At 33.2% G+C, this 13369-nt stretch overlaps 1 pseudogene; it reads right to left on the reverse strand.

Moving 5' to 3' along the window:
• Nucleotides 1-670: 670 nt before the first annotated feature.
• On the reverse strand, nt 671-11838 carry LOC120079218 (annotated as a pseudogene).
• Between the last annotated feature and the right edge of the window lie 1531 nt (nt 11839-13369).

A 13369-nucleotide genomic window follows, 5' to 3' on the forward strand; every position in this document is an offset into this window, starting at 1 on the left:
ATATTTGGTAGGCAACTCAAATTGTGTTTTATGTTTTCAAATTCGAGTTCAGCAAATATGTGTTTGGTTGACCATTTGGATTCTATTTTCAAAAACTAGTTTCGGATTATGTGATCTAAATAGTGTAAATTCTGAAAACAATATTTTTATGTTTTTAGTATACCTAGATTTTGAATTCAAAATTTTAAAATGCAAAATTATATTAAAAATGATAAAAACAATAACAATTATACTATTTCATGTTATAAACTCAATTATTTTTGTATATTATATATATAATATGATATTACCAAATAATAATTATACAAATTTTTTTAATAGAAAATAAGTTTAGAAATTAATTAGTAATGGTTTATATTCAATCTTTTATGAATACCTCTTCCGGTTGATCTATACCATACTCGATTCTCGTAAGATGATACACACTAGTTAACAGTCCGTCTGGTGATACATCATAAGTATATTGGGAACGTAGATAATTGTAACCATATACATATAAAATGACTGCAATGGAATGTCATTCCTCGAGCTTTATTTGTAAAGTCTCTATTCATTAGTAATCGAAATCCAAAGATTTATGAAACAATCCATGTTTGACTAGTTTATCTCCCCCCCCAATTTTTTTTAAAGATTCACTCGTTCTTTGTTATTCTGTACAAAAGTATACTGCCTAATTTACTAATTCGTAGGAAGAGATTGTACTTTTGTATTTGAAAAAAGTTTCAGGATGAATGATCTCTGAAGTAGATGATGGTTGATAGAGTAATCCTTGATCCTAATTTCCAGTATGAGTACTTGGGCCAACATGAAATTTGTGGTTGGTAGTAAAACACTGATTCTCCTCTTGAGACTTAATTCGATCTTCATAGATTTCTCGAGATATTTTCTTACGAAATTTTGTTATAGCATCTATAACAGCCTCGTGTTTAGGTGGACAACCCGGCAAATACACATTGACAGGAATTAACTTATCGACTCCCCGAACAGTACTATAAGAGTCGATACTGAACATCCCTCCTGTAATTGTACATGCACCCATAGCGATAACATATTTTGGTTCAAGCATTTGCTCATATAATCTTACTAAAGAATGAGCCATTTTCATTTTACTGTGCCCGCTGTTAAAATTAAGTCTGCCTGTCTAGGACTAGATCTTGATACCAGTCCATAACGATCAAAGTCGAATCATGAACATATTAATGAAGCAAATTCAATGAAGCAACAACTGGTACCATAGAGAAGCAGCCATAAACTGGAGAGTCTTGACCAAATTGGAATCTAATGTCTAAATCGAAAAATATGAAATATAACTCTGTTTTTATTGAATTCTTTATTTTCAAATTTCTGTTTTCAGATTGCCTACAAAACAGGTCCTAAAAGACCGAAGAATTATTGAAGTAGAAGCTCACTAGTATTATAAAGTAAGTATTTGGATTTTGATGTGTTGGACTAAGATTCAAATTTGTGTCTAAGGGGGCTGGGAGACACTTTTTCCACCGGGCTAGTTAAAGTGCATGATGTTTTGTTAAATTATATATATATATATAGTTGGGAGGTTGAGCTCCATCCCTATACTAAATTCGTCGGTGGATTGATCTTTACCTTCTTAACTAGTAATATTAGAATGATGTTCCAAAACTTAGCCATGAAGATGGAATTTTCAAGTGCTAAACAAAAGTGGCAAGTCTCTATGAGACGAGTAATTACATGAAAATATGAATGAAACTTCATGTATCAAATAAAAGCAAATAGGGTTCTAGTTATTTCAATATGTGGTATATGAATAATAAAATTATATTGGATAAATGTCATCCTCTAATTTTTCTTTTTTCAAAAAAAAAAAAATTGTTTTGTAGATTATTCATAAACGTGAAATAAAGAGCAACTAACTAGCACCAATAAAATCATAATGTGTTGAGTTCTATATAGACAAATATAGGTTATATAACTTAAATAATAGCAAATTTTCGATCTTATCCAAAAGTCGAAAAATAAATGGTTATTTGATAAGAAGTTTAGGGACTGTTTGGGGTACTGAATTGAGATATAATGTTTAGAGTTCATATGTCTATGGAGTTATTTGTTTGGGAAGTTCATATATTTGTGTATGTAATGCAAAGTTATTTTGCTTGAGTTCATATGTCTATATTTGAGGTGTATAGTTCATATATCAAGGTATTTAGTGCAGTTTTTTTAACTCTTCATAATCTATTTTTATGATTATTATTTCTGTTTTGAAACTTTTTTATTCAATAGTCATACTCATCTTTGTTTGAATGAAATATGTGTTGTAATTATTTTTTTTAAAAAAAAAAATCTTTCTTTCTTTTATTTTTTATTTATTTATTTATTTTTATAATGAACAATAATTAATCAACTACATTTTCTGCGAGAATATGAGACAATTGCCCCTAGTTCATCTTACATGAAAAATCATTAAAGTTAGAAGGATTTTAAAGTTGCTACTCTAATTTAGTTAAAATATTTTGGACTTTAGATTTCAACAGCATCAAAAAAAATTGTTATGATCAAATTTAAGGGTGGATTGAAGTTATAAAAGATAAAGGATGTAGAAAATATATCACAAGTTTTAAAAATGTCTATCAAATCCTTGAACTTTGAATTTTGTATCAATAAGTCTCAAAAACTTTAGAAATGTCAAATAGAGAATTTGATCTATAATCTTAATCCTACTAGAATTAGGATATGAATTTTTTCTAATCCCTAACAAGGTAGGATTAAATCTTTATCTTATCTTATCTTATCTTTTACTAATTTTTTTATTTATTTTGCTAGATCCAAATACACCTACAACTGTCATTATGTCATTGAAATTGACAGTTAATTTTGATGAGTTTTTTATAATATGGACTAAATTGTTACAAAATTCAAATTATAGAGATTAAATTATTACTTATTAAAGTTCAGGGACTAAGTTGCAACTTCCATACAAATTTAGAGATCAAAAGTAAAAATTGCTAAATTATACAAAATGCCCTTGAACTTTGTACTTGTGCCAAAAATACCCCTAACCTTTTAAAATTTTCAAAAAGAATTCAAAAAAATACTCTTACCGTTAGTTTTGGATGGAAACCGGTTATTTAAAAAATACCATTGAACTTTCAAACGTTTCAAAAATACCCTTAGACTTAAATAAAAGTCCAACAATACTCATACTGTTAATATATGAACAGAATCCATTAATACTTCATTGCATAAATACCTGTAGACTTTCAAAAGTTGTATTGGTACCCTTAAGAAAAAAAAAAAGTTAAAAATGCTCTTACCGTTTATCTACAGCTTATTACTTCTTCCATTTTCTTTCTCCCCTACTTCAATCTATGATCTATCACTTCTCTATTTTCTCTTCTTTTTTTTTTCTCCCTTCTTACTTTTCTTCCTATTAACTATTTAACCTTTTTTTTTATCACATTTAAAAAAATTACCCATTTAATTAAGGTATATAGACTATAACAAAGAGAAAAAAAAAAAGAGAGAGAATAATGGAAGCACCAATGGGACCTTAGGACCTATATGTTTTATCAAGAATATATGTTAGTACATAATTGACTGTGTGTTCATAGCTAAATACATTCTTTTTGTATTTGGGTATTTATAGTTTTAGTAAGTTTTAAGGGAAGATTTTTACTTTGGATTTTTGTGGTATTTTATGCTTTAACTTGAAGTTATGGTTTATGTTTTGTTGGGCAAAATTGGTGTAAAAATTGGACAAACGAGAGAAAAATGAGAGTGTCTATATGAAAAAAAATGATATCTATATAATTTGTTTTAAACTTGGTTCTTTTCGAACTCAAGAAAACTGCAAACAAATTGAATACTACACAAACGGTAGGAGTATTTTAAAACCTTTTTTTTTTTTTTTTTGCAAGGGTGATAGTATTAATGTAATTCTTAAAATTAGTTCAAGGATTTTTTTAAACGAGTAACAACGATTTGTGTTCATATACTTATTGGGTTGTATGTCCTAAAACTCATAGTTTGTAATATTAAACATATTCTATTTGCAATAAAGAGGTTATTGATGTTTATTCAATAAATATATTATTGAATATGTAAATTGCACTTGTAAAACCTAAATCCAATAAACTAAAAATCTATGGTTGTTACATGAGTACTTGGACTTTATGTGGAGAAATAAGAGTGGATCAAGTTCAAGTTGATAGCCAAAATAGTCTATAATATACAAATAAGGTTGGGTATCTTATTCTGGTAACACTATCAGACGCGACCCACTTTGTATTTAGTACAAACGATGTGATCCTAAATCTTTCATGTGGAGACATATGAGTGAGGCCGTCCTATGCATGAGTTTGTGTAAAATTGGACCAAGAAACAAGTCACACTTATTTTATAATACTGTTTACTGTTTAAGATCGACTATTTCAAAGCGATGACCTAGGTAACTCGACCTTAATCCTAAGCTAATTATGAACTCCTGTTTATTCGGGATTATCCTTAGATTTGCATAGGTGAGGGCCGACTCAATAGCGTCGGCTCAATAAGCCTTTCATTTCAGAGGTAAGACCGGGTAGATAGCTGGGGACATAAGGTGCAAGACGGAATTCACCTATACCCACTTTAGGGATAGTAGAGAGGTTGTTCTCTAAAGTATTGATTCCAGGTCTTGAACAATGGGCTCCATCCTCGGACTGGCCAGAGACGGACTCAGTTTTGTGATTGGATCACAAACTAATTGTTCATTAGAGGATTAGTCGGACTTAAGGAGTAAGATGTAATCTCGGGGGTAAAACAACAATTGACCCAGCCGTTATTACAAACAACCTATAAATGGTCGACTTACTGTTTACGGTTAAATCAAGTGGACGAAAATATATCTGCACTGAGGGGTATGCAACTATTGGGTTTTAGTGGAGTAACTCGTTAGTTAACGAATGTTGAATAATACAGTTTAAAGAGTTTAGCTAATTAATCTCGAATCGTTGGAGCTCATGATTTGTAGGTCAATTAGGTCCCTCTACTAGCTCATAAATGAATTAAACCTTAGAATAGCGTGATGAGTAAATTTGAAACGTTTAAATTCGAATTAAAGGAATTAGTAATTATATACAATATAATTAAACGTTTAATCATTGAATTAAATGGAATTAGAGAATTGGATAATATTTAAATTTGATTTTAAATATTAATTACATGAATAGAGATTCGTGATTGTGGTATTGATATATGATTAATTTAATATTTGATATTAAATTAATATAATCAATTAAATCATTTAATTAATTATTAAAGAATTAATTTTATTTGAAATTAATTGTTGAATTAATTTTTGTATAAAATTAATTATTTTATATTAATGATAGAATTAATATTTTTTTGAATTTTCTAAATTAATTTTGAAAATCTTTCTTAAAATTAAAAGATAAAATGAATTTAATTTGAAATTCATTTTTAATTTGAAAATTCAACTAAGTGGGTTTTTTCCACTTTAGACAACACCAAATCCCACTTAATACTTCAAGTAGGAATTGTCTTTCATGGATGCATTTTGAATGCATGAGAAAGGTGATCAAAACCAACTCTAATTGCTGAGAAAAAAAGGCATGCAAAGTTTTCTTTTTATTTTTGTTGAAGAAGTGTTCAACAAAAACCAGAAAATCAACTATCCTCTCAAAAAATTCTCTCAACTCAAGCTCATTTTGGATCCTATAATCCAATCTAAGGTTCTAGAGAATAGTAAGGTAGATCAAACGATGATCTACAACACTTTGGAGTAGAAATTCAAGTTCAATTTGAAGATAAAAGAGTTCTACAAAAGTATGTTTCTGAAAACCTATTTTTTTCTCATGAACATGCTTACTTAGATGCTAAAATTGATGAATTAGAGTGTTTAATGATTTTGATTTCTTCCGCTAATTGCATGCTAACTCCATCAATACTGACAGTAAAAGTATTTTTTTTTTTTACTTTTTGAAAGTTCAACAGTATTTTTGAAACAAAACACTAATAATTTTCATCCAAAACTAATGATAAAGATATTTTTTAACTGTTTTTAAAATCTAAGGGTATTTTTGACCTTTTAAAAAGTTTGAGAGTATTTTTTATACAAAATACAAAGTTCCGGAGTATTTTTATATAATGTAGTCAAAGTAATTTTTGACCACTAAACAACTTTCACGACTAAACTCGTAATTTAACAAAAATATGAAAACATATAAGGATAATAACCAATAAAATAAAAAAGAAGTAAAAGGGAGTAGGTGAATGGCATCGTCTACAAGCAACCAAATTGATAATTCTATTCTACAACGGCTTCAAATCTATCCTAATTTGTCGGCAGTTCTATTGGCTTTCATTACCTTATCTTTTTTGTCATATATTTGTTTGGCATATATCATTTTCTTAGTTTTTAAATGCATATGGCTCCAATTTTAAATTTTGAAGAATAGAAGGGGGGGTTTTAAGAAATTTTTTAAAAACAATTTTTTTTTTTTTTTAATGTATTGGAATTGTAAACAAGTTTGAATTGGTATGATCTTTGTTTTAAATGGATATAGAATTAATTAACATGGTCATTTAGGAAGTTTTGTGTTTTGCTTAAAAAAATAATTGAATAAATTGGATCAACTTCAAAAAAAAAAAAAAAAAAAAATGAAAGGAAAAAAAAAGGAAACCGACAAAATGAGGTATAAAAGACTAATGTACATAATTTTCATTTGATCTCTAAATTTTAAAATGTTACATACACTTAGCTCTTAACTTTGAATTTTTAATTTATTTTCTATTTAGTCTTTAAGTTTCAAAATGTTATATTTTATCAATTTTTGAGTTTCATTTTCATTTGGTCTCTGGGATTTCAATATATGTTTAACCTTGATTTTCATTGTTGAAGGAGAAATTTCGGCGAATCATGAGTCACTACATCATCAATGAAAGCCCGAGCCTATTGGAAAAATTATAAGTCGGGTTGGGCCTGGGCCGAGTAATTAAGGTCGCTCGGGCCCAACCCAATTCAAACTCGTGGTGAATTTTGGGCTAAATTAAAGATTAAGCTCGAGCCCAGTATTTCAGCCCAACAACAAATGGGTCCAAGCCCAATTTTAGCTCAAACCCAATTTTGGCCAAGTAAAGTAATTAGACTCAAGCCCATGAATTCTAGTAGAGAACTCTATAAATAGAGGATTTCTCCTCATTTGTGAGGGTCAACAATTCTATACTCCAGAGAGTTTATAAGAAATTCTCTACAGTCAGAAAACTCCTACAAGCATTCTGAAGACTGAAGTCCTTTGAAGATGCAAGCATCCTGAAGACTGAAGTTCTTTGAAGATACAATGCGCAGCGCTTTGATCCTGATAACTTGGAAAAAAAGCAAAAATCTTTTTCCCGGCTTGAAGACTGAAGTCCTTTTGAAGATACAAGTAATTTTACATTCAGAGAGCCCAGAGAGAATTCATCAACAAGCAGAAGACTCTCAAGACTCCTGAAGCTACACTCCTAGAAGACAGAAGACCTTTGAAGACACAAACACTCTTCCAAGACTTCTACAAGAACGTTCGGTGTTTTCCTTCTTCAAATCAAACGCATCCACCCAACCGAGAGAATCAGAGGATCAAGTACTAGAGATCGAACCACATCGCATCAAATCAACCTCAACATCAACACCAACTCAAGTTCAACTTCACGAAACAAGTTTCTCCGGAAGCCTCTTGCGAACCCTAATCCTCCAAGAAGATCAACAAACCCGAAAGCCGATCATCCAAGAAGATCAACAAGCCCAAAGATCGATCACCCAAGAAGATCAACAAGCCCAAAGGCCGATCACCCAAGAAGATCAATTAGCTTAAAGTTTATATAGTTTATTTTGAAAGCATCAAAATACTGTGTATTAGAGATTGTACTCACTTTCCACAAAATTAATACAAATACAAAGTTGAAGTTCCACGAAATAAATTTCTCTTGAAATCTTATGCGAACAACATACTTTTAGTCTTTGGTGTTAATGTTTATTATTAAGTTTAAAAGAATTAAATTAATTATTAAATTAGTTTTCATTAATTTTCTTTCAAAATCAAATACCAAAGAGAGCATTAGTAAAAACTCAAAGATAAAAAGTGTAAAATATTAGAATTTAGGAACTAAACAAAAATTAACTCAAAACTTAAGGATAAAAATGTAACTTTTTGAAATGTAGGGACCAAATAAAAGTTAGACTCAAAACTCACGAATAAAAATGGAACATTTTGAAATTTAAACCAAACAAAAATTAAATTCAATATCTATGAACCAAAAGGTACTTTTTCCATATAAAACTTATTGAATGGACCAAAATTGAATAGGCTGAAATAAATTTTAGAAAGATTTGGAGAATTGGCCTTCTTCTCAAATAATATTTTAGAAATATCCTCAATTTTAATTATATTTCATAACTAGATTTCTACATAATTTTAAGATAATTTTAACTTTATAGTACTTTTATCATATTAAATTTTTATATTATTGCCAACAAGAGCACAGCTCAACTTGTATAGTGTTCATAATATCAACCTCGTGGTTTGTCAACATGAGCGTAGCTCAACTGGCATAGTGTTTGTACTATCGACCTCGAGGATAAAGGTTTGATTTTCCACCTCACACTTTAATTACAATACATTTGAAAAAAAAAACATATTATTTTATAATTAAAATATTAAAAAAATCAAAATGAAATTAACATTAATTATTTAGATATTTTTTTAATAATCATTAATTACTTTATATATCATCATTAATTTTGGATTTTCATTTAATGATTTCTTATTTCATTTATTAACTAATATGGTATATATCATTAAATTTTAAGAATATGATAGGGTAGTTACGTTTAAGGTTCTCATTCGTCGATATATAGAATTCCATTTCTTCCTTTTGCGTCCGACACCGGGTTCTTGGCAGTATTTATGTATATATATGCAAGGTTTATTTCAAATATGTACGAGGTTTATTCCCAATGTATTTAGAACAAGTACAAATTTAAGGTTTTATATATAATATATAATTCATATGTTAATGTAAGTCTCGTTTCTATTGAGAAATATATTCCACATACTTTGTCATATATACACATGTATATGATACTAAGATAGAAGATGTCCTCCAATTATTTGAAAACAAAATGTACAAATAAATCACATATATACTATATACTATAACCTATGTGACTTTCATGTGCGAGTTATTGATGATTGTTAGGCATGTGAATATAGTATATTTTTTTCCATATGCACTACTAGAAAAACTACATTTCTTGACGTTTGCAATTTTAATTACTTGTCATTTTTATGAAAAACATCAAGTAATATGTAATTTTAAAGAAAAACATCAAGAAAATGACAAAAAAAAAAAGGCGAAGGTTTGGTGTTTTTCGGATTTTTTTCACGTTGACACAATTCTTCATACTGTACAAATGTCAAGTTTATATATTTTTTTTCTTGTCATTTTAAAAATACTACGTACCCCTTACCCGACCCCACCCGGCGCAATCAACTAACTCTACATTTCAATCTGCCACCCAATGAGACGAACCCAACTAATGCAACCCAGCAGACCACACCTCTTTCCCAAACCCACACTCAAAAAATAAATGATCCTGCGACTCCACACCTCCTCCACACAGAAGATACCCCTCTTTGACAACACACCTCAACTCCTCAACCAATCCCGTGTACCCAACCTGTCCCTCACAACTAACCACGCGTAGAATGAGTGATGCGGAATACCTCCCTCTGCCCAAAAAATACCAGCCTAAGACACCCTAGGACAACGAGGATGCAAACTCTCCCACGCACTATCGATAAAAAACCGACCACTAGCATCCGGCACCCAAACCCAATAATCCTCCCCCCTCAACCTAAGCCCTACTACCTTAATAAGACCCCAGATCTCAAGCAACTCCCAAGACACTATAGGCCACCTCTAACCTCCCTCACCATCCATGAACTCCGACAATCACGCCTCAAAACTACTCTCTGCATTATAAACTATCGTAGACACATATGAATCCAAAATCGCACCCACCGGCAGCCAATGATCCCACCAAACAAAACAAGACCGTCCATCACTGACCATCAAACGAACCAGATGCTTGAATCTATCTCTACTTCGCAAGATAGCCCTCAAGTACTAAGACCTCCTAACCTAACTCCAAACAGCCCACAAAGATTGCCCACGCGAAATATACGCCTCCACCCATGCCACCCATAATGATCTCGATTTAATTAAGAGAATCCAGAGCAGTTCATTATAGCAACCTGGTTCCATTGAGGCCACATGTTTCATACTCAGCCCCCCCCCCCTCCCAACGGCATACCCTTCCATAAATAACTACGTAACAGACAATCAACCTCATGAGTTACACACGCAGGAAACATGAAGATGTTATACCAAAACACCTGAAAGGACTGTAAAATAGACCTAACAAGCTGCAACCTCTCAGCAAAGGAGAGGGACTGCGCTGCCAGCTTCTAATACGAGTTGTAATCCTCTTTATCAAAGGCGCACAATCCACAGCCCTCAACCGACCAATCAATAAAGGTAATCCCAGATACTTAACAGGCAGTAAACCAAGAGAGAAACCTATAAACACAGCTAGTTCCTCTGCCTCCCCAGACTCCACACCCGCAACAAACATGGAACTCTTCCCAACATTTGCAACTAACCCAGATATCCCTGCAAAATCTGTCAGGACCTGCCTCAAAACTCCAAAGAATCTCTCTCAGTTGCACAGAAAATCATCAAATCGTCTGCAAAAACCAAATGAGTCAGGCCGACACACTCACACCGATCATGGAACCTAAACCACACAGGAGGTTTATCCAACCACCTAGACAAGACCTCCATCACTATCACAAACAACAAAGGAGACAACGGACCCCCCTGCCTCAACCCCTTCCTACCAGAAAAAAATCCCTCAAGGGAACCATTAACCATCACAGAGAACGTAGGCAAAGTAACACAAGCTCTCACTCAACTAACAAACTGAAAGGGCGTACCTATAGCCAGCAACATACCAAACAAAAATCTCAATTGATCGAATCATACGCCTTCTGAAGGTCTACCTTCAACACACAACGCGACTTCCTTCTGCCCTCCTTATAGCCCCCCATAAGCTCCTGACACAATAAAATGTTATTGAAAATCGACTTATCCGAAACAAATGTAGACTAATTACCACTGATGAAAGCAGGCAACCACAACAGCAATCTCTCAACTAAAATCCTTGAGATACATTTATACACAACATTGCAATAAGAAATAGGACGAAACTCCTCTATACGTTCAACTCCCCGCCTCTTTAGAATAAAAGTAATAGCAGTAGAATTAACTCCACCAGGTATGTAACAGGACTAAAAAAAGTTTACAACATCACAGAAATCATCCCCAACTACACTCTAAGCAACTCTGAAAAATCCACCGAAAACCCATCAGGCCCAGGAGCTTTCCCAGACTTCATCGAGAATAAAGCCTTCTGAATCACATCCCGACTCACTGGGCGACCAAGCGCCTCCATCCCCTCCTCGGACCAGCTGAACTGCACAATATCCCCAATTCGAGCAGTAAGATCCCTATACCCCACAGGCTGAGATCCTAAACTACCCCAAAAGAACTCTACCGCCACCCCTGCTACCCTGTCATGCACCGTCTGGCGAGAAAAAAAGTTGTGTTCATATCACCTAACTTCAGCCACCTCACTCTGGCCTTCTGCCGGAGCAACGCCTCCTCCAATCTCGCCACTAACCAGAACACCTCAATGGCTCGAGCTGCCTTCGCACACACTGACTCTGAATCAGGATCCCTTTCCACCTCAGCCTGAGTAGCTTCCATAACCTACCTAGCCACTCGCACCTTATCAGTTAACACAGAGATATGCCTACCAAACGATGCATATAAAACCCACTTCACTGCCTTCAAATTTCGCACAAAGCTAATCATAAGAGACACATCCTCAGACCTTCTCCACACTGACTTGATAGTATCAATAAAACCCTCAACCTCCACCCAATGAGAAAAATAGATAAACGTAGGAGGCGACCTACTCCTCGTCTCCCCTAGAGAAACTAGAAGAGGGCTATGATCAGAAATCTCCTACTGACCAACCCTAACCTCTGACTACGGAAAAGCTACCTTCCACGCCTCATTAGACAAGCATTGATCCAATCGGCGCAAGATACCATTCTCCTGAAGTTTACTAGTCCAAGTAAATCAGTTACCTGTCACACCCAACTCAACTAGATCCGCCTCCAGTAACGCCCCATCAAACTCCCCCATCTCCCTCAAGCTAGGGCAACCACCAAAATCCTCTAAACTACTACAAATAGCATTAAAATCCCCCAAAACAACTCCAGGAAGCTACCACGAGACACACACATCAATCAACTGAGATCACAAGTTTCTCCTCTCGCTCATGTGATTAGAGGCATACACAACGCCAATATGTACCCTAACACTAGTTACAATATCCACTAAGGGTTCAAAAATGAATTGATCCCTACTGACATCTATAGAAAAATCATAGACACTCTTCTGCTACATCACCCAGATCCTCCCAACTCCCTGCACACTATGGCTACACACACAACTCCAAGCATCACCAAAGCTACCCATCACCATACCAAAATTCTCGCGACGAACCCTCGTCTCAAGCAAACAGCAGAAAGTAACAGAGGAGAAAACCAGAAAGTCTGCCACCACCCTCCACTTGACAGGGTCATTCAACTCCCTAACATTCCAGGAACACCAAATCATGAACCTTGCAAGAAATCACACCTACCACCTCCCATTGGGCCTTTGCCCGAACTCCTAAACATCCCATCTATAACAGATAACGGATCAAGATCTGCCTGCACTAGTGCCAATGCCAACGAGTCTTCCCCCTCATCACACAAACATCAAATTGATTACGATCATCAACATGCTATCTTTTTTATGGTTCACAAAGTTGCTTCAATTATGCTAAGTTCCAAGCACTAAAAAATTATAAAGTCCTTCAATTAATTTTTTTTTCTCCAACCAATCTTTAGTAGACATTTGACTCATCCATAGAAAGCGAATGGTTGGATTGGAGAATTATTAGAAAATAATCTAAGAGATAGCATGAACCAAAACTAAATCTAAAAGATTTTCTCGATTTTTTCTCCTTTGCAAGGTTCTTTTAATATAAAAATATATTTGAAACCATAGTTATCATCCAATCCATTTCATATTGCCTATAATACAAAATTTTAGTTGCAAAGTTTATAGAAATGAGTTTTTATATTTAAAATACAAGACAATGATATAAAATAAATCTAGAGAATGAAGATGGAGTAATAAAAATTGTCGGAGATTATGTATTATGTGAAATCAAATGAATTTA

Source organism: Benincasa hispida, chromosome 6, assembly GCF_009727055.1.
Source record: "Benincasa hispida cultivar B227 chromosome 6, ASM972705v1, whole genome shotgun sequence".
Lineage (NCBI taxonomy): Eukaryota > Viridiplantae > Streptophyta > Magnoliopsida > Cucurbitales > Cucurbitaceae > Benincasa > Benincasa hispida.